This window comes from Lagopus muta, chromosome 4 (genome assembly GCF_023343835.1).
Source record: "Lagopus muta isolate bLagMut1 chromosome 4, bLagMut1 primary, whole genome shotgun sequence".
Lineage (NCBI taxonomy): Eukaryota > Metazoa > Chordata > Aves > Galliformes > Phasianidae > Lagopus > Lagopus muta.
Window position 1 is genome coordinate 8914085 of NC_064436.1, and position 22471 is coordinate 8936555.

Sequence of the window (22471 nt, forward strand, 5' to 3'; positions counted from 1 at the left end):
TGCTCAGCTGCATCACATGCACTTGAGTTCCCCTAGATTGGCCTCGCCTTCCCAAGAGGTGCTCAATCACTGCTTCAGGATGTGACTTGGCATTTCCGCTACAGTGGTTTACTAGGAATTCAAAGAAACTATTAACTTAGTGTTTCTGATAAGCCTTTTATTTTAGGTGTCAAATATCCAAACTTAGAATCACCAGACCAAAACACACAAATTTCATTTACTGCACGCTGTATAGGAAGCCTAGATAGCTAACCTTGGGCTTCGTCAAAATTTTGCATTGATGCTGTCTGTAGTGTTCCCTTATAAACCCTGTTCTTGCATGCATCAAAACCAGACTTCTGGAGTGGTACACGGTCTATAGAGAGAATGCAGCAGTACTCAAACGCACTCGCCTATTGCACATATCATAACAGCTTCAAAGAATAATCCTTTCATACTTGAACTATTTCGTTCGTATGAAAGTGCTTTGTGGCAATGTTCCAGTTGTTCCCTTCTAAATGCTGTATCCTTTACCACATTATTAAAAGTAAAGACTACAGCTATTCATCTAAAGTTTCCTTTCAGTTTAATTTAAATCCAAGTGATATCTTATTTAATCAGGTAATAAAATTAATTTCCCGATTAACTCTCAGTTTCTACGTGGGAACTCTGAGGAAAGAAAAATCATAAATTAAAATCATACTAATAAACTTTCCGAACAATACTATACTTCCTTAATACATCTTCATCTGTTCCTAGACAGCTTTCACGTACTTAGCTTATTATGACCAAGAGGCTGATGTGGAAATCTCTTCAGTTTCTATTTCCGATTTTGAGAAGGTACATCAAAGTATGATGATCTACAAAATCTGTTTCCAAATTACGTATTCAGAATGACAAATGAGTGCCATAAATATCTCTTAAATAATTAAAAAAGGAAAGCCAAGCTTCACAAGATATATGCATAATCCTCCCTAAACAAGCCCATGGCATTGGGCTTTATTACCATCCCTGTCCTTAGTCTGGTCCATAGGATTTCTGATTATGGGTTTTAAAGTCCGCCACTAGTCAGTCAGAGCAATGACAGCACCACAAGTCAAAAGCATGACAATTAAGAGCAGCTACTGGAGAAATTACATGTTGGTGCCTCTCACGTTAGTTACTTCCCACCTACACGTACTGACAACCACAACTCCACCATCAGTTCCACAAACCCAAATATGAGCAGAGTCCTCTATCTTCAAGATAACACCGGCTTTAACTTCAGTATTAATAGCGTGATAGCAGTAGGCCATCAGGCTTCGAGATTAGAGCTCAGTACTTCAATTTCTAATACATGTAATGCACGTAAATACACAATATAGACACAAAGAAAAAAAGATGTAACAAAAATGCTAAGTCAGGGCCTGAACCAGTGATCGAACACCTGCTGGGAAAGCAGGGCCAACCGAAGGGAGATCTGGTGCACTCAATGCACCTGAGTGACTGGAAGGGGTGTAGACAGGGTCCATGCCTTCCCTGACCACATTTAAGTGTTCGCAGTAGAGATGAAGATATCTCCTGTAGGAACTCCCTATCTACTTAAGACCTTCTCAATGTAAGCAGCTCTTTTGCTTTATTTCCGAGTATGTAGCTGCTGCACTTGGGCTTATTCTCATTTGTTCCTGTACTTTCCACCCCATTATAGCATTACAGACATGAATACAGTTACATCACTCACCTTTCTACGTGCCATGAAAAGTTCTTCAAAAGCAGTGCAAGAAAACAAAACAAAAAAAAAAAAAAGAGACAGAAACAAGGATACCACAGAAGTGTGATTATATATGTATTGCATGGAATTACATGAAGACCCTGTTTTAACGGTTTTTTTTCAGTCATCTCTTTTTCCACTTCAGCAGATGAGTGCTAATAATGCATTTCCACATACCAACTAAATGCTTGCTTATTAACACACCTGTAGTTATTCCGAAAGTTTGGCTGGCAAATGAATGAAGGAGGAATTTCTCATGTAGGCTAACATGAAATCCGTTATCACTTCAAATTTTCAATTTACCTGAAGAAAATGAATACTGGCTCATTATTCCTGATGATAAATTATGCTGTAATAGTGAAAGAATAATTTAAAACCACAAGTAGGTAATTATTCCCTAAAACCAATTCGGGTTTACATTTAAAGTGGCAGCATTAATCACACCTATTCTCTACCAGTGAAGATACCATGGTGATCTAGGGCAAATAACAGAATCAGCCAGAAATTAAGAAATTTTCAGAGTTCAACTTCTTATTTAGAATTGTATAACTTCCCATTTTTGTTAGCTCTAAAAGCTTTCAAATTGTCTTTTGAATTTCTGTGTCTAAGGGCCACTTCAAGGAGATTACACAACATTCTGCTACTGGAGATTTAAAACTTAATGTGGTTTGCAACGCATGCTTTCAGAAGTTGACTTGTTTCCAGATATTTATATTTTTTAGCTAAACACTGTCATATAACAGATTAAATAAATGATAGCAAACACTAGAGTAGGAGCTATGGTCGTCCTTAGAACCAGCCATTTCAACTAGACAGCTAGCCCAGGAAAATTATGTGCTCTAGCTCTCTAATACACGAGCAGCAGTTCAGAACAACTACTATATTTAAAATTTCTCACTTCAATAGTAGCTTTTCTGAATGACTTCAGGAACTAGATTATTTTTCTCATATGCACCACACTTGGCAGAAATGAAAAGGGCATTGTGAACTGGACAAGAGCAATATGAGATTTTTATTCTGCATGTCCAATAGCTAATTAAAACAAGCAAGACTGAATGAAATAACCAAGAGAACCTAAATCAAAAATATTCCCAATTCAAAACAGAATGCTTCAGGAAAGACTTTTCTCACATGTTCATTTACTTAAGCAATTACTCAAAAAAGTAATTCAAAATACTCTTCATTTTATGCTTTTCAAGTTTCTCTATTTGCGTCACTGTACATATAGAAATGAGGACTTACCCTGCTGAGCTGAATGGAATATTTTGCCTATATTAAGAAAGCAACACTTATACTGGTGAAGCAAAAAAAAAAAATAATTAAAATTAAAAATTACTCCAGGTTTACCAATTCTGCTTTTTCCTCATTTTCCTAATGGAGGGCTCTCCTTGCCTTCCTAAGTCCTTGCTATACAGTAAAGAACTTGACAAAACGTGCTTTAATTTACTGAATAATTTATGCTATTTTGAAGGCTAAGTATATCCAACAGCAGTGAACAATAAATCACCCACACCAGTAAGTAGATCGCAAAGCATTTGTCCGTCAAAATCTACAGACTTTTGTTTATCAGTTTTGAATTTTGTCATATACTGTCCCTCTTAATCTGGCCACAGAAATAATTTCCATAGTTAAACAAGGAATAAATTTGTGCAGGGAAAAAAAAAAATGACAAGAAATAATGGTGCCACATTTTGGGCATCAGTGTTTAAGCGCACAGATTTGTGAGATCCTCAGATAGAATCAGAGTCACAACTTTCTTACCCACTCCAGTGTGCAAGGAGCCTACAACGTTCCAAGCAGAACTGAAGGAAGAAAAATTACTGGAAGCACGAAGACAGAAGCAGCCTTGCATTAAGTGACCACATTTTGTTGCAGCTGTAAATAACAGCAAAAAAGCAGACAAATGTACATTACGGCAAAAAATAAAAAATCATAACTGGTTAAAAAATACTGCAGGACTCATTAAACCTTGTACCCTTATGCAGATCTGAGACAGCACAAATCAGTCCAATGCTGCCAATTATTTATATATAACTACATATTTTCTCACAGACGAAACTGTGAGACAAGTACAAATACTTAAAATACTTATTTTAATCAGCTTCATGTGTATTTTATGCAACACCCACACAAAGAAAAAACTGCTTCGGTAGAAAAAGTAATTCAGCTGTAGGCTGTTTCTTGTGTGTGTAGTATGAGTTGGCAACAGTCTTTGATCCATACCCTCAGGGCAAATTTGACATCTATTTCACCCGAGGCAGGCACAGATCTTTTGAAGGATATTTCTATACAACAAATGAATGACTGCTAGAAGTCATGTCACTGTCCTCCTCCGCCTCTTCAGATCTGATTTGCAGGCCAGGTGAAACTCATGACAGGTCTCCGAGTCAATCAAGTGGTGAGATGAGATGCCTGAAATAGTCCCCGTCATGCTGACAACATAAAGTCACAACGGCAGATCTTGAGAATCTCAGGAGAAACTCAGATTGCCCTTACACTCATTTCAAAATAGCCAGCATTTCTGAAAAAAAACCTCTTTCAAATAACACATTTAGATTCCGTGCAGAAAAATACCCTTCACAATTCCTTTAACTAAGACCTATTTTTTCTTCTCATCTCTGCTTGCATTCACACATTTTATTGCCTTCCAAGAAAGCTTTTCCTTAATGTTATAGCAAGTTATTTTTATTATGAAAACCTTAATTCAATTGTCAATAATTAAATAATAGATCTCTTATCATGCATCCAAGTTAACTTCAGATAAGTCTGAAGATTGTATAAAATGAAGTATACTTGGTAAGTTCCCCGGTAGAAAGTGAGAGTAAATCACGGTCCAAAAAACAGGACCAATATCAGAACACCAGGGAATTTAATGTTACTGATTGCTACCCTTGCAAAGTTCAGGCTGCAGAAGTGTCTTCTGGTCATTACAGGATAAACTTCCTAAACTATTTATTCTTTCTTTCCATGCATTACACAGTAGCAAAAACAAACAAAAATACCCTCTACCTGTGAGGAAGAGCTAATCAATTAAGAATAAACAAATGGTGTAATATTTCCAGAGGCAAGAAATCCAAGCAAATAAAACCTGCCCTTTCCCCATGTGATTTGATTTGCTGAACATCTGAAAATATTTCCACTCAGAAGTTTGCTACAGCAATTTGAATCCTTTTTATCTTCCAAAGAGCAGCTGTGCAAGGCTTTGTTTTGTGTGAAATCAGCATAAAAATAAGAAATGAGTTACCCACCTATAAATAATTCCTTTGCTTTTGATGAACGTGAGATGAATTTTCCTAGTTGTCTTAAGGAGGTAGGACTACAGTGATACGCGCTTTTTTGTTTAAACTTCTCTTCTAGAGGGGTAAGGAAAGCTGCTTATTCCTATCTTAATTTTACTGATTTACTTCATGTTTTGTCAATTTATGTTCCGATTACAGTAAAACACTTAGTTTACAGTGAAGATTTATCATTCAGTGCCTAATTCTAAACACATAACTGAATATTAAATATAAAGCAGGGTTGCTGATCATACTAAAGAATATACCTAAGACACTGGAGTTCTGTGGAACGTGGAGCTCTTCTGGAAGCATTTTTCCTAAAATACAAAAACCCTTCCTTGAAGAAGACTACATCGTATACATATATGCAGAGGCATATAGAAGTAGAAAGATACCATCTCACACACACATATATACATAACTGTATCTATCTATAGATATCTATGTTAAGAAGATCCAGATCAACTTTCAGCATGATTAGAGTCATTGAATAGTCTTCGATACATATTAAAAAAGATTTGATAAAAACAAAACGTACTTACTACTGAAAATATAATATATTAGCAAGATTGATTAGACTAAATTGCCAGAGGTCCCTTCCAACTTCTACGATTCCAGGAGTCTGGGATTCCAATCAAATCAGTTATACAGCTATCTAAATATGAACATAAAGGTATAGCCTTCAATTTTAGAGACATTTACAATTACATACAACACATTTTGCACTAAAAACATTGACTACTATTGTTCACTAGGTATAAAGAAAAGAATTCCTTGACTGAAATCTAAACAGCTCACAATTTAAATATCTTAGATTGTAAATGTTTTATGCATATATTCACAGGGATTTCTTGTCTATTATAAACTAACATGTTGAGCTAAAATTTCACAAGCCGAGTTTGAAAAGTAATTTTGAAAAATGTACTAGAAATCCCATCTTGGAAGTAGTTCACATCATTTTCTCCTAATGTAGATTGGTTCCTCCTTTTAACATGAATTCAATATTCTTATGAGCACAGTGCTTCTAAAGATACCTTTCAACGCAGTTTAATTCTCAGTAACCCAAGAAATACTCACTAATATTGTCACTGGAAACTGCGAAATTCAGCTGTGACTGAACGATCCAACACTATTCAGAGAGAAGACTCTCAGTGTCTTACCTTAAATAGACGTTTATCAATCTATTCCATAGTTGGTCATCTTCCATTTCTGAGTATAGCAGTCCATCTATATTTAATCCCAAAGTTAAATTACACTTTTAATGGATTGAGATAATACATTTGAAAATGTGCAAAGATAAAAGCAATGAGCAGCTCTTTTCGATCCATTTTAGATTTACACTATTCATTCCAGATCATTAACAAGCGAAAGAATCAATTACAATCAACAGAACCAGTAAGTGACAATTTGTGAAAATGCAGTGAAAGACCAAGGATAGGAAGCCGAGATAGTAAATGACTATACAATGTAATGTGTTAGGTGAAGACTTGTAGATCATCTTTTATCAAACATCAAACTTGTAAAACAACAACAACAAAAAAGGTATCAGTTCCAATTTTCATTATAGTTCATTGATTACAAAAGAAGCAATCTTACATTAAAGTTAAAATACTATCTTAACGAAACGTTGTATTTTTCTTTTTATGTTGACCACTGGCAAACATATACAATGCACACATTCATTTGAACTTATCATAACATAAAAATAAAAATGCTTTAAAACTTAAATACAATCTTGAGAAGGATGAATGCTGATAACGAAAAGTTCACCTCCCAAGACTTCTTACTTGCCCCCACAATAAATACAAACCCGTTGCACATCTGGAGAAAGAGATTCAATAATATAACAGACGGTGCATGGAGCTACAAACAGGCCTGGAGCAACAGGAGAAAAGACAAAAGAGCAAGAACAAACTTTCGTGACATCTATTTGCATGTCTAAGATAACATTTATAATATTTTTAGGTTTTCCAGTCTGACTTCCTTTTCTTACTGTAGCAGCATTGGTTTCGTTACAAGAAACAGCTTTGGGTTTTTTGTTCTTCTAATTTCGTGATTATATTAAATGGTTGAAGATGTTTGCGGGGAAAAAACAAAAGGTTCCATAGCAAAAAGCGTCCATGAACTCCATTTAGACTTAGCAATTCTTAGACAAGGCAGCGACGCATGAGCTAGGATGGAGTCCTTACGTACTTATGACTCGCACCCATGAGACACCTCTATTTTGTTATAAGACACACAATACCTTCCTTATATCTTCTCATGTACACAACTTCTCACAATGATGAGCATTTACACCGTGTAAAAAAATCTGATCAGAGATATTTCTTGTTACAGACTTTCAATAATTAAGCCACGTTTTAACAACAACTTTGATGCTTGTGCCTCTGATTCAATTCACTTTGAGGAAAAAGAAAGAGCCCTAGGTCCTCTACCCGATGCTTTCCTGATCTGTCAGCACTAGACAACAAATGCATTCATGTGAGTGGCACTGATACCCGTTGGCATCTTTCCAAATAATTTTAGGTTCTCAAATTCTCATCACACTGTCTGATCTTTGAACATTTAGCTTTTGCATGAGTGAGTATTTCCAGTATCACAACAAGACTGACAGCTTTACTGCTTCTCATCATGCAGTACTGTAGCTGACTGCCCCTGAATAAGGTGACCTGAGGCTTCCCAGCTTGACTAAGCTAGTGTCTGGTCCTGTTTGCTTTTTCAGGATTTGTCCTACTGCTATGATAGGGCTTATTGGGATACAAAGATGCCCTTGGTTTTATTCTCACTCAGCCTGTGTATGTCACATCGTTTTACTGACTAGAACCTTGTCATACCCATACAAGCTTGTCTCCATACATTTGTAGCTCTGATCATTGCAGCAAGTCTCAGATACAGGTTTTTCCTGTAAAATCAAATTAGTTTGTTATTATACCCAGGTTACAATGTAGTGAAATCGTAAGCAGATTTTGTGACTGCACTGAACTGCAGAGAATAATAAAAAAAAAAAACTTAGATCAAAACAGATCAGAATATGAAAAGTGAAATAGTGAGCCAATCAGTTTTAACATGCCATTTACAATGATCACCTATTTCTAAGCTGAGTATACATATATATATATATATACATATATATATATACACACACATATATATATATTTCTGTATATATATTACTGGTATAGGAAAGAGAAAATTCAAACTGACAGATTAATTGTAAAACCCACAGCTTGCACAGCACCTGCTCTGTCCTCTCAGCTCCCTTTAATCTACCCAAACTATGGAGCTGGAGAATGAAATTCTACTTTTACCTAAGAAATATATCTTTTCCTTGATTTCTCTTTGAGACTCAGACTTAATCAGCACATGTTTAAAACACTGTGGACCATCTCACGGAAGGCAAAGAAAGAAGGCAGTTTTTCTCACCTCTTAATTCTTTTTATTTGGTATCACGGGTACTACTTTGTAACGGCTTTTTTCATTTATTTTCCATTTCTATTTTTCCACTTGTAAATTTAAACAACTATTCTCCATCTCTTTCTTTTCACAATGACAAAACTTGGACAGTAATTTCTAAGACTATATGATTCATTGTATTTAATTATGTTCTTACTAATAAAATAAGATCTTGCATACAGCTATTTTCAACTCTAAGTGGCCAGTGAAGAAACAGTGTAATCAAAATTTTCTGGAATATGCATCCTACATGGTCAGATTTTCTCATGGTATTTCATCATACAGTGTGCATCTCAAGGATGCTGTCTAAATAAAGCACACTTCTGTAGCTCTCCTTAGGCAGTGCTGTCTCAAAAGAGCCTGGAGTCCTTAATATGTATGCTAATCTGTATCAATCACAAGAAAAAAGAAAAAGAACAGTATTCATGTCTACTTTTTTTGCTACCCTTCCCCAACTACTTGACAACAAGAATAGTGCATAATATATTAACTCATGTGTTGCTTCTGTGCCATTCCTACGTGAAAACTCTTTGCTCCAATGTTTACACAGCTTCTCTATCCAAGTCCATTTGTGCTTTGACGCCATAAAAAAATATTTCCACTTATTCCTGGGTGTGTCATATGAAATCTAGGTCAGGAATCTGCATCAAGCTACTAATTACACCAAAACAATACAAAAAGTATTTTCAATTACCCACTTTGGTATAAGTGAATTATCAAACATTACTTCCATGAAAACCAAATCTGTCACAGCTGGCAACTGGCCATGCAAGTTGGAATCACTGCTTATGACTCCACTGTTAGTAGGCAACCTTTATTAAATTAAAATGAAACTCTCTATAAGAAAAAATCCCTCAGTTACCTACAGAAAAAAAACACATCACTATGTATTTTTCTGAAGTATCCAGTGACAACGTGGACACTTGCCTTAACAAAACAGATGCAGGCATAAGAATTTGATTGCTTACTTACACGGCAAAAACATATATATGGAACACTGAAGAAATGAAAACTCATCAGTCCTTACAGACTTGACTGGAGCATGCTGCTTGTAAACTTCACATATGTTTCTCTACATATCAGTAGACATACAGATATATGGGTTGGTTATGTAAGTAGACATTTACTTCATTATTCATTGTTTCAGAAATACATTTCAATTCAAAAGACATGAAATATACTACGTAATTCAATGATAAAAGAGTAAAATCAAAGAGAAAGGTTAAAGGTTGTACAACAAATTCCATGTAACCTGTCACCTCAGAACAGATAAACAGAAGTTCCCAGATTAGCTAAATGCACTCTACCCAGCTGTTTTCTATGACTTCTGGAAAAAAGGAAGCAGAAATTTACAGTTAACATCAATATTGAATCTTGACAGTTGAAGTTATTTCTTCTTACAGGTAATATTCATAAATCCCAAAATAATACTCAAATAATCAGTGAATGGATTTTATTAGAATAATTACCAACAACCAAAACAATAAAAACACAGAATTAAAATTCTTCACGTATGTTTTTTCCATGGTCAACATAACACACACAGATGATACAGCAAAATATTTTATGTTTTCCCTTTTTAAATAGAGTTGAAAAAATGTGAAAGCTTTTAAATTTTTTCAAATTCTTCCTGGTTTGTTTGATATATATTACATAAGCATCACTCAAGAAAAAATATAAACTGTTATTTTTCTTAACTCTTCTAAATAATTCCTGTGACTTTTTAAAACATGATTACTGCTGGTCTGATTTTACATACAGATTAGATTAGCCTGATAATTTTTTTTTGTTTTGTTTTCAGAAAAAAAAAGTACATATACATATATGCATATAGAAGTACTGGAGAAAATTAATTACAAAAATATATAAAACACCTCAGCTACGTAAGTCCTTTTTATCTTTTTCAGAAACCTTCTGTACTGCTAAATTAATTCATCTATATTTCCTACACCTCCTTCCATGTCTATTCATCACCTAGTATAATTTCAATAGTAGGTATAAAGCAACAATGAAAATATGTGTATAACTAAAGAACATCAGGATGGTATAGACACAAAATAAACAAGCAAATTAGGCCAAACCGACTATGATAACAAAAAAGAAAAAACAGAAGACTTACCCTATCCTGGAATAACCCACAAAACACCAGAAAAGACAAACACCAGAAGACATCCTTCCCTACTGGTAGCCAGCTCTTAAATAGGTCTAGGAGAGGTGCAGCCAGGCTCCACCCCTTCCTGCAGCACAGGTGAATTTCCTGTGCTCCTCTGACTGACTCAATGCTCGCCTCTGGTGATCAGTCAGAGCTTTGGGCTATAACTCAGCAGTTCCCATACAGTAGGAAAAATAGCACAGAAATATGTGCATTGGTTCAGATAAACATTTTTGTTTCCAATGATTCTCAACTCCATACACCAAAAGGACACAAACTATATAAGCTTAAAATTGCAGCCTAGGAGAGCTTATTTTCTACCCTTAACTTCATAGCGACATTATCTTCCTATTTGGGCCCCAAGAACCTTGATTTGCTTTTTTCTCTATTTCTTAAACTGCTATGTTCTTCACAAGAATTGGAATAAAGAGGGTCATCACAGAGAAGATAGCTAATTGAAATTTAGGCAAATGAAGCAGTCAAATCTGTAAATTAAATGCAATGCAACAAATGGATGTCATTGAGAAGATGTACAGTGAAAAAGACAGAAAAATGCACAGAAGCCTTCTCCTATTACATTGCTTTTAGCAAGTCCCTTGTGGCAATAGTATTACAAAATTTACGTCCCTAATAAATATTTATGGAAATCCAATGTTCCTGCAGTTTTGTAAAGAACAGCACTTATTTTGCACAACTTACACCTCTTTTGTGTTCTGCTGTCTCTTACAGGCCTCATTCCAGTATTTTCAAAGGTGATCAGCTTTAGGCAAAGGCTCTAAAGATCAAACTGAAGCATTAAGTTTCGATGGACAACAGTAAATACTATTGTTACAACGTAATTCTCTTAGCATGAATATAACAAACTCCAAATGCACGTAACTACTAAGGAATCACTTTTACCAGTAATTTAATGAATTAATTTTACCAGTAATTGTGTCATCAAAATTACTTTATCTGCTCAGGATAAAAGGTGAAGAACGGTGGTAAGTGCATTAAAATAGTGAGTTGGGCACCACTGTCACAGTAGAGTCAGAGTTATAAGAAATTGAGCTTATCTTAAATTTCCCAGAAATCATCACTTCCCAAACTTGGAAAAACAGACATGCTATGTACTAATTAGTCAGGCATGGCCATTTGGTCCATTTTCTCATCAGCTCATTTCCTCTGAGTGGCTTTAAAAGATGATGACAAAAATCTTGTTTCTCAAATAATTCAATTAAAAAGAATAAACCAAAACATCTCTATTTGCACTCATTAAGACTTTCAGCTTCATACAGATAAAAAAATATTTACAGATCAGACAGTAGTCTGCCTTAATTTCTCCCTAAATGGCACTTCTCACTTCTGTCAAAGACAGAATATAATGCTAGATTATTGAGAGATCATTGGCCTCACTCTTTTCTTGTGGTTATCATCTCTATTAGTTGATTAACGGTCGGGAGCAGCTGCTTGAGGACAGAATAAATCTGTAAATTAGAAATGGGACATCCAGTAGGAGGGTTGGATATATAAACTACATGATACTTCTGCACAGGTAAATCTCTGTGTGCCCAAAGGCATTTTGAAGATGCTCTGGCAGAACAAGTAGTTACCATATACTTGCAAATGGGAACTGCTGAGTTACGGCCTGAACCTCTGATTGATTGCCTGAGGCGAGCACTGAGTCAGCCAGAGGAGCACAGGTGAAGGCAACTCACCTGTGCTGCCGGAAGGGGAGGAGCCTGGCTGCACCTCTTCTAGACCTATTTAAGAGCTGGCTACAAGTAGGGAAGGTTTTCTTCTGGAGACTGCCTCTGCTGGTGTTTTGTGAGTGAGCCCAGAACAGGAGTAAGCTTTCTATTTATTCTCTTTTGTTATCATAGTCTGCTTTGCCTAACTCTCTTGTTTATTTTGTGATTATAACATCCTGATAATCTTTGATTATACAACTAGATAGATTAAATGAACCCACCATATTACAGACTCTGTAAACAAATAAATGTCTTCCATCACTACTTATGATATATCATGATAAAGATAAATTCAAAACAGTATGGTTATCTTCATTTCCTCTATGTATACATTCATTTCTGAAGAACTAAAGCTAAAAAAAAGCTAAAGCACTATCCTAAAAAATGAAGGCTTTATCCAGCTTTCTGTCCTCCTTTGGACTATCAGCCATCTTTTAATCTTTATCTAAATTGCACGCCTGTTATTCTGGCCAGTTCATATTAAAGTTTGTTACTTGAAGAATATTCTTACCGTCGGTTGCTGCTATCATCACATTTGCAGCTTTCCCCTGATTATTCTCTACTTAAATATTGTTAAAGAGTTTTTGCTTCAAAACAGTGATTAGCAACTTAGAGACAGAGGAAGTCTTTCCACAACTGAGTAATTCTGTCAAGGTCATTTGATTCACTGTAACATTCCACCTAATGACAACCTTCTCAGTATTTTTACCTTTTATAGTACTTTCCCAAAAGTACAGAATATGTAAAGAAAATTATCTTTTTAAAAATGATTAGTATAGCTTCTTACCTCTGTGGTAATGTTATTCCATTTTCCCCCTCTTGTCCTTAACAGCAAAATCTTCACTTTGAGCTTTTGATTTCTTTAAGATTCAGCTCAATATTTTCCATTATACAGCTTTCTCTGCATATGAAAAAAAGCAATAAAGGAATTACTCACTTGCTGTCACAGTTCTCTTGGCTATATAGCAGTTCATGCATACTCTCTACAGTGCAGCTAATGCTTTCTTCTCTCTCATACAATTTTTTTCCAACAACTATTTATTTTCTACAGTTAGTATTAAATTAGGACTCCACTGTAGCCCTGCAGAGCTGACACAACAAGGTTGGTTGGGTTGAGTCCTTCTGATGCACTATCAATACCAGTTTTCTTCTCGGATATTCCCAGCAGATATACTTAGTTCCAAGAATAGGTGTAATACTCAACTGCCTTCTGCAACAGCTTGAGGGCCAGGAGACTGACTGATTCACCTATGCCTAAAAGAGGGAACTGAACATTTCACCTTAAGAATCATTTCTCCTGGATTGCCTACCCCTTTTCCTGTTGCGGCTGAAAAAAAAACTGCATGGCTACACAGACTGTGGTCGCAGGGGGAGTGTGTCAATTATAATCCTCCTGTATTCCTTCCATCTTTTGCCTTTTTAGCAACCCGAAGTAATGCTGTCTGAGATTTTTGCTATATTGTCCAAGCTTTCTTGAATATAATCCTTTGTTCTGGTATTTTTCTCATAAGTAAACAGGAATTAACTCCCTGAGCAAAGATGGGGCGTGGAGGTAGAAACATTAGAGACAGTTCATTGTGTAGGAGGAGAAGAAGATGGAAGAAGACTGAAGGTATAAAAAGCATACAGATACACAAAAATTCCGAGAACAGTTACTGTGCTGGGAGATATAGGAAGCACTGCACACAATTTAGATGGATTGTACATAAATAATCTTACATTAGGATAGGTAGGAGTTAGGTACGCTTTAGATCTACCCTCATCTTTTCCTTCTCACAGATTTCCCTTGCAGTCCTCATTATACTCACCAGATGAAATTGAACATGTGCTAGAAAAGGAGCTGTTATTTACCAAACTAATCTTGAACGTGCTGACACTCCAGCCTCATTGTTGGGATGTGGAAAAGTACACAAAAGTGTAAGACACTTATTTTCCCATTTATTACAAAGGAACAATTTCCTTGACATTTTTTCTACGGATAAGTAGTTGCAAAATAACTGTATCTCAAATATTTTTTTTTTTTACATGTACATTTTACATTTAAGTAAAATATAGGATCCTGAATGGCACGGTTTCATATTATCCAGTAATTTTAGATAAACATTAAATGGTTAATAATTGCTGCTACAGAATTTATAGGCAAATTCAACACCATTTTTAATTTATTTTAATTAACCTTGGTGCAACTTAGAACCAGTTTCTGATTTACTGTAGTTTACTGAATGCTATGGGTAGAATAGAGATCAAAACATTTAGGTACATTCTAGTATTTGTGTTGAATGAGTTGAATTATTACTTTAAATCCCATGTTATCTACTTCGGTATGAAAATGACATGTCTTTTATGACTGCACTGCTCTCAATACACGGTAAATTCAACTAGAAAGAAAACCAGGCCTGCAATGCCAAGTAGAACAATTCAACGTTCACTCTTCATAGAATTTGGATTTTCTTTCAGAGACAGGTGAGTTATTTCCAATACCTGTCGATCTCCACTTTTAATCAGATCTCATTTCTGTACAATTATCATTTCAGGCTTCTGTTGATTGCTTTTGCTCCGCATAATGAGAAGAAAGAAACACTATCTCATTGTGCAGAATATTGGATTGGTTGGTGTAATAGACTCAGTTCTATTTTTTGCCTTGCTCTTTGAAAAGTTAATTTTCTCTTTCATCAAATAGCTAGCAGTCTACTAATAGCATATAAGGTTTTAGAGGGATTTGCATTAAAGAATATAGCTGAGTGCCTTATCTACTCTTGGAAGCAGAGTGACATATGGATGCTATTTTACTATTGAATACCTAAGGTAAAGTTAAACTTACTGCAGCCCCCCTTAGTTTTAAATTCATGGAATGGGAATGTAGATGAGCTCTCCCTGAAACACAGCCGTAGTATGTGAAGGAGGAGATGGAGGTGCATGCACAGGCTTTGCAAGCATAGTTGCAGGTTCAAAGCTTCATCAAAAGAGCAGAACCCTTCATTCCAGTTTGAAGCTCAGAAAAATCCTCTTAAAGTCATTTGTCATTGTATCAAACCTTTTTTTTTTTTTTTTTTTTTTTTGAGTGAGTGGTAAGTACCCTGAAGGACAGCTGAAACCATTTGACAGAGAGGATGCTTTTCAGTTGGTGGATGGTGCTTAATGCTTTGCTTCACACAAAACATGGAGAGACAACAGTGTAGGTTCTCTTACTAAGATTTTCTGCAGTCAGTGTAGCAAGAACAAGATTGTGTATCACCCTGCTATGTGCTCTTTTTTTTTTTTTTTTTTTTTTTGTTTTAATAATGCAGCAGAATTGTACTACGTGTACAATCTGGCTTGCTTAGAAAACAGAATATGCATAATAGAGCCTCCAAATGCTCTGAGCACTCCCAGCAGTGCAGATGCAGTGGGGAAGCCTCCAGAAAGAGAGATATTGCAAGGAATAAATTCAAAATATGCCTACAGTGCATTTAATTTTTCCTCAAGAAAATTACTACTGTCCTACACCAATATGGCATGCATACTACCAATTAAATGTTACCATTTTAGCAAATCCACAGTCAAAATGAAGTTCATTACACCCTCAAATAGCATTTGTGATTCACACGTTAAGGTTTCTGAGCAGTTTTACAACTACTAATATTGCATATCTTCTGTTTTAATGAATTTGAAAACTCAAATTTAAAACACAGGAAAACTACAATTCCTTATTTCACTCAGGAGTATAAAGAACACTGTACTTGCAAATAAGTTTAGAACATTTCCTTCCTTCAGTCCCTTTTCATGCCATGGTGCCTAGCTCAGATATCCCAATTCTATTTAGTCTGCACAATTATATAATCTCTAGTCTACTTGCCTCTACTGTAACCCTGACATTGACCTTACTTTGGCTTTGCCTTGGCTTAATGGAACCTGAAAGAATGAAATAACATATTCTTCACAGATCAATCTATCAGCCATTGTGAACAAACTACTTTGAAAACAGTAAATATATTCGAATTCTACCTAAATATACTTTGTTACTGTTACTGAACTTCGTATTAAAAACTTGCTTTACTAGACATAGAGCTCTTACACCACTCTGAACTCCTACGATAAAGTTAAAGAACCTTTAGTTGATCCCAGGAAAATGACTTTCCCTGTTTCCACAGTGAAATTTAATGGCAATTGTCTGGAAACAACTCACAACTTTTTCCCCTTAGCATTTCCATTCAAATTGCACACGTTACCTTCTAAAACCTATTATACAAATGAAAATATTTATCCTAGAACTCATTCAATTACTCCAGAAAGAATGATACATTATTTATATAACAATAATATATTAATATATACATTATATATCATCATATACATTAATATATATGAAGAAGAAGAAGAGCGGACAAAAAAGAGCGCATCAGGTGATCTTGCGAGGAGTTATACCTCTTCTCTGTGACCGCAAAGTCCCCTGGGGAATGTAGTTCTTCTTCTCTTCTGGGCAGGTACCCAGAACTTGAGCATTAACAGTTAAAATCGCAGTGCCCCACATGATGTTATGATGTGGAGTACTGAAAACCAAAAATCACAAAGCCATAACATATTATCATGGAATAACAAAGAAAGATACAAAACAGATCTGTATCAATGTTTTCACTGAAAGAAACATAAAGTAATGCCTGTAATACCAGTGAATTTATATTTTTAAATGTAACTCATTAAATTCAGCATACGTAGTCCATTTGCTATTTTGCTCTGTTAGTCTGACATACGAAAGTATACAGTCTTTCTTTAAAAGAATACATTGCAAATTTTATAAATAGTCAACAGCACTTTGAAATAGAGTATTTCTCCTTTCTCACATGTTTTTTCATTTGGAAGGTTTGTTATACTTATTAGCTTTTTATAAAAATACTCAAGTAAATACTCAAGTGAGACTGAACATTTTTCATATCATTAATTTTCCCTAAACACATTTTCAGAGCTTTTATGTGATGTTAATAAAAGCTGAAACACTATTTTCTAGATATCTTATGGCTAGCACAACCTATTAAGATGTCAATTCCAAGTGACAGTCAACACACTGCAGGATGAAACCATATGTTTAAGAAACAAAAAACAACAGTCTTTGTAAGAAGTTCTTGACTAGAATCTTCAACTTCGATTCAGTCATGTTAGATAGACTTAGGTATTATTCCTCAGTTTTAGCGCCCATAAATCAGAATACAATCTTATGACAGAGCCAGCTGCCATCCATATGCAATTTTTCAATAAGAGTGAAGATGACATTTTCCAAATATAACTGCATTGGTGATTATGCTTATGAAGATAAAGCCTAAAGAAAAGCCTGAAAAAGACTTGAAACAAACAAAGAAAAAAACCCAAGCAAAAAAAAATACAAAAAAAAAACCCTAAAATTCTCTACTTTGGAAAAATCACAATTATTAGAGTGCCAAATAACTGATTTATGCAAGAATATAATAACTTTCCTACCAATAGATATAATTAATTGAAATATTACTTTTTTTTCTGAGCAGAACAATTAGAAACATAAAATAGCAACCTTCAATGGTGCTTTAAGATACTGTGTATTGTGTCTGTATTGAACTTATAGAAGATCCCATGTGGTTTCGTATCTCCAGGTAGGACAGAACAGAAAGTTTTGTCCTTTTCGACTCTGAGAACTTGCACGATAAACTTCTCCAAGTGTAAAAGAATGCGTAGCACAGTTTATAAAATGATGTATCACAGGTCCCCGGAATGCTGGCCCCAAGCCAGTGATATCATCATGCCTTAATTGCTGTCTTTTCAACAGCAGTGTGTTATCTTGGTTACGTGTTAATTTTGGAAGATTTGTAGCTTTTATTTCTAATAAAAATAAGTCTAAAAATACCCACGGTATTTGATTTATGTCTAAGTAGTAATCTAAGTGAGTCAAGCTTAAAATGTACATTCCACTTCCTGCAGGAAGTTTTCCACATATAGAATTAATAACCTATATCTTTTGTTTGAATAAGAGTTATAAATCTATATGTCTTGATCTAAAACCTTTGCAAGGCCAAAACTTTTCATTTTGCTCTGGAAATGCATACTAATTTAACAAATTGAAGTTGTTAAGTAGCTAAAATAAAGAACATCACAACTACTTGCTGAAGAAAATGCAGGCATTTTATAAGGGCATAAAGTCACACATGCTTTCTAACTGTGGCAAATTATAGCAAAGTACGTGATTTTGAGCGTGGAGGAAAAAAAAAAACTTGCTTTAGCTACTTAGTTACATACTTAAATGAAGCGTAACTAAAAAGATTCACACCGAGATCCCAAGTACTGATTTCTTCAGTACTTTTGCTCAGTTCAGTAATATCTTTAATGTAGATAGTTTGGCATGCTCCTTAGACTCAAATTAAATTGTTTTAAAAATCTAGTTTGACTTCTAATTCCTAGCATATCTCTATTCCTTTGTACACATTTCCGTATCTAGATTTCTAGAGCACTCAACTGTTGCCTGTTATTTCAAGGAAATTAAACTCTTTGCCAAAGAGAACTCTCAGGTAAATATTCCCATTTATTATCATCATTTAGTATATGGTTTTAAACCTATCAGAAGTAAAAGTTCAAAACAACTGAGTGAATTAAAATGCAGGTTTTGAAATTACAGGATATCTAGTTCCTATTCATCCATCACTGAATGTCATTTCCTAGTAAAAGCTGTACTGAGTGATATTTGTGCAGTCTGCATGAGACCATGAAATCAAAGCTTAGCGCATCGTACATCAGGTGAGATGCTTTCACATAAATGTATTCCTTCCACTGAAGCACATCTTCATAGATCTTTCAACCATGGAGTGGCTTCCAGATGGTGTGAAGGTTTCCAAGATAAGGCAATAACTTTTCTGGTTAATAATAAAGTAATCTACAGATGAAAGCTCATTTTTTTCCCAGGCTTGCCGAATATGATTCATTGCTCTTTTGCAAGTGAAGCTATCATTTTTATGACCCAAAACCAACAGCGATATTTCATAAAGGAGTTTGAAGCTCGTGACATTGACAATCTTTAATTTTTCTGTCCTTAAACACTGCTCGTTTTCTACATTTCCATTATGATTATTTATATTAGTGTTAAAAAATTCAACTGGTATTACAAAAATAAAGTTTTGTTGACATTTACAACATAAAAACTAATTTTACTTAGATGCTTGATGCATTTCTTGTTGAGAAACCAGCTCAACATGTCATTGATTTCCAAAAAGAGATCTTACCACCCAATTTCTAATAAAATAGGCAAAATAATAGGCTGCTCTGAAAGTAATGCCTCTTTTTCATTTCCATGGGAACTACAATGGATAGAAAAAAACATGTCTTCTTATAAAGCAAATTCTAAGCTACAAAATAATATTTTTCAACGTAGTCACCACCACTGATTATGCAGTTTTGTGAGCGAAGAACAAGAACCTGCATGCCACACTTGTAAAAATCTGCAACAGTGAAGGTGAGCTGTTGTTTCACAGTCGCCTTGATAGATACCATCGCTGCTGAAAGGCACCATGTAATGCCTTACTTTGCTCACATCCATTGTTTGGTCTGCGTAAACATTCATCAATCATCAAGGAAGTCAGTGAATTTCACCGTGAGGAAGAAGTGGCACTCACTGACATTCATTGATGTTTTCTGAGCTTTTATGGAGTCCAAGCACTGGATGTGAGTAGTGAGGCAACGGGTGGCACATTTCAGCAGTAGCAACAGCGGTTCACTTTTTCTGGTGTAGATTTGTACGTGCGTGGCATGTGGGCACTTGTTCATTACTGACAAAAATGTATAGCTAATGGTGGTGTCTATGCTGAAAAATAATATTTTGTAGCTAAGAATTTGCTCTATCAAAAAGTGTTGTCGTGCTTTTTATATCTGCTGTAGTTACCATGGAAATAAAGGAGAGGCATTACTTGCAGAGCAGCCCACACATTTTGCAGGGGGTTGTTAAATTCTGTAGAGTTTATATAAACCCATATCTACAAGAAAACCAAATAATCTCACCTTTGCCCAGAAGCAGTGACTTCCAAGCTGAATTATTGATCCAATATTTCAATTAACTTTCTTTTGTTTAAGAGGGTAATCCTTTAACATCAGGACAGGTATGGACTCTCTCAGCTTGATGCCTATTTTCATCACTGCCAACATATGCAATCAACCTACTGTTCCTGTAGCAAGTGCTTCTGGAATCTATTAGCGCTTTTACAGATCTTAATAGGCAGTGCTGCTGCACATTTGAAGAGCACTGTTACACAAGATTAGTGTCTAACCAAACTACTAAATCAAAATATTCAGAAGAGCTTTAAGGCATGAAAATTGAAGTGCTATTGGAAACTACTTCTGAAAACACACCTGACTGTGTATTTCCTTTAAATGAGATTAGTGACTTTCTCAATGTACCTTGTGAATTTTTAATTTACTGTAAACTGAAAGTTGCTTTAAAAGAACAAGTAATAAATACCACTTAGCTTCTCAACATTCTTGAACTTAAATGTGAATATAAGTAAATCTATACAATCGAAGAATGCTAGTAAACTAAATATTGGTAAGCTCACATTTTTACATTGATTACGGAATCCTCATTCATCACCATAGATAATATGAAGGAAAATAAACAACAGTTTATATAACTTAAGAACGTTATGCTATAATCTTGCTGTTCTGATGATCTTTCTCTATTTCTCATTATAAATGAAAATAAATGTCATGCGCAGACTGAGTGCCAAAAAGAAAACCCCACATTATTTCAGTCAGTAGGCCTAGAAGTAACAACTGACAATGTGAAAGGGAAGACATCGACATCTGTAGGCGTTTTAGTTTGAGGACATCGGTTAAGATTGCTTCCAAAAATCTATGCTCAGAGTCTGAACTGTCATTCTTAAAATGATTTAGCATTTATCATAAAATGCCAGGTTAGCTGCTTGATTCCTAGTATTACAGGTTAAGAACGTAGGGCTAAATTAGTGCTATAATTAGAAACCTTTAAGCAAAGGAGAAATTGACAGTCATAGTACACATCATCAGAAAACATGGTTTCACTTACCCAGGCTTGTTCCTGAACTGCTGCCTTGTTTTGCAGCTCTACCTTTTTTCCACATGGGAAGATTTCATCCTGATGCTTTGCATAGCAGCGAACACCTGCATGTCTTTTTTCCATCATCTGTCTGGCTTTATTTTCTTCCTGTCCACTTATGCAGCGACATGAAATAAGCCCAAAGTACTTTTTGTTTGTGTACACTCAGAACCGGTCTAAGCTTGTTATTAAAATGAATTTGGAGGAATGGTTACAGTAAGTTCAGTGTCCAGTTAACAGTAGTCCCTCACATTCTCAGCCTCCAAACACCATTTAGAAATTATCTTCTATCCTACTGTCAGTTAGGATTTTTGCATGACATTCAATATTAAACATTAAATATTTCTTAGTTTGAATAATTGTTCCTTCCCTTTTCTGCTGCGTAGTACTATTTTCATTGCATACTATGATATAAATTTTCTAGTTCTACTAAAGAATTGCACTTAGAATAAACATTACTGGAATTAAACTATAGGTTTTACAAGATAGTAATTTAGAAAAAAACAAAACAAAACAAAACAAAACAAAACTGAATTTGACTAACGGAATGGTTGATCCACAAGGGAAAATTAATCTGCATCAAGACATCAAATTGGTTTCAGGAAAACAGCTGAAGAGACCATGCCAAAGAATGCTGCTGCTGCATTGTGTTTGCATTTCTGTGATGTGATTTACATAACTCAACATGACATTATATTGGCTAAGACACAGATCTAGTCTTTAATCCAGCAAGACGCACAGAGATTGCTGTGTTGTGGCACCAAGATCCCCTCTGCCAGGCTTCTGTATATTACCCAGCCAAACACAATCTTTATGCATATTTATCCATTTTACACTTGCTGCACATTTCTCACTGCATGCATGCCCATAAAGTCACAGTATACAGACATAAAATGCTTTCCTTGCCGACTAATTATTTACCATTGATACCTAAGCCCTGAAATGGCAATTGTAATTCTGTTTATACAGTGAATGAAAATACATCTTTACTCCACTGGATCCTCATTGCCCCTTAATCTTCCTGTTTTCTTTCAGTCCCTTCATATTTACTGACACTTAATGAGTTTTTGC

At 35.2% G+C, this 22471-nt stretch overlaps 1 long non-coding RNA gene across 6 annotated transcripts in view; it reads right to left on the reverse strand.

Annotated features, from left to right (window-relative positions):
- The window catches only part of LOC125692486 (uncharacterized), a 30490-nt gene extending 19870 nt beyond the window's left edge, over positions 1-10620 (reverse strand). For 2 of the 6 annotated variants that reach the window (XR_007376706.1, XR_007376702.1), the window contains exons 1-6: positions 10580-10620; positions 6168-6234; positions 5274-5324; positions 3953-4161; positions 3491-3604; positions 1934-2032 (exon numbers count right to left, since the gene is read on the reverse strand). This is a non-coding gene — a long non-coding RNA (uncharacterized LOC125692486). Of the gene's footprint in view, positions 1-1933; positions 2033-2971; positions 3024-3490; positions 3605-3952; positions 4162-5273; positions 5325-5549; positions 5663-6167; positions 6235-10579 lie in introns of all 6 variants that reach the window. The other 4 variants (XR_007376704.1, XR_007376705.1, XR_007376703.1 and 1 more) reach the window with 4 other exon arrangements.
- Positions 10621-22471: the final 11851 nt, after the last annotated feature.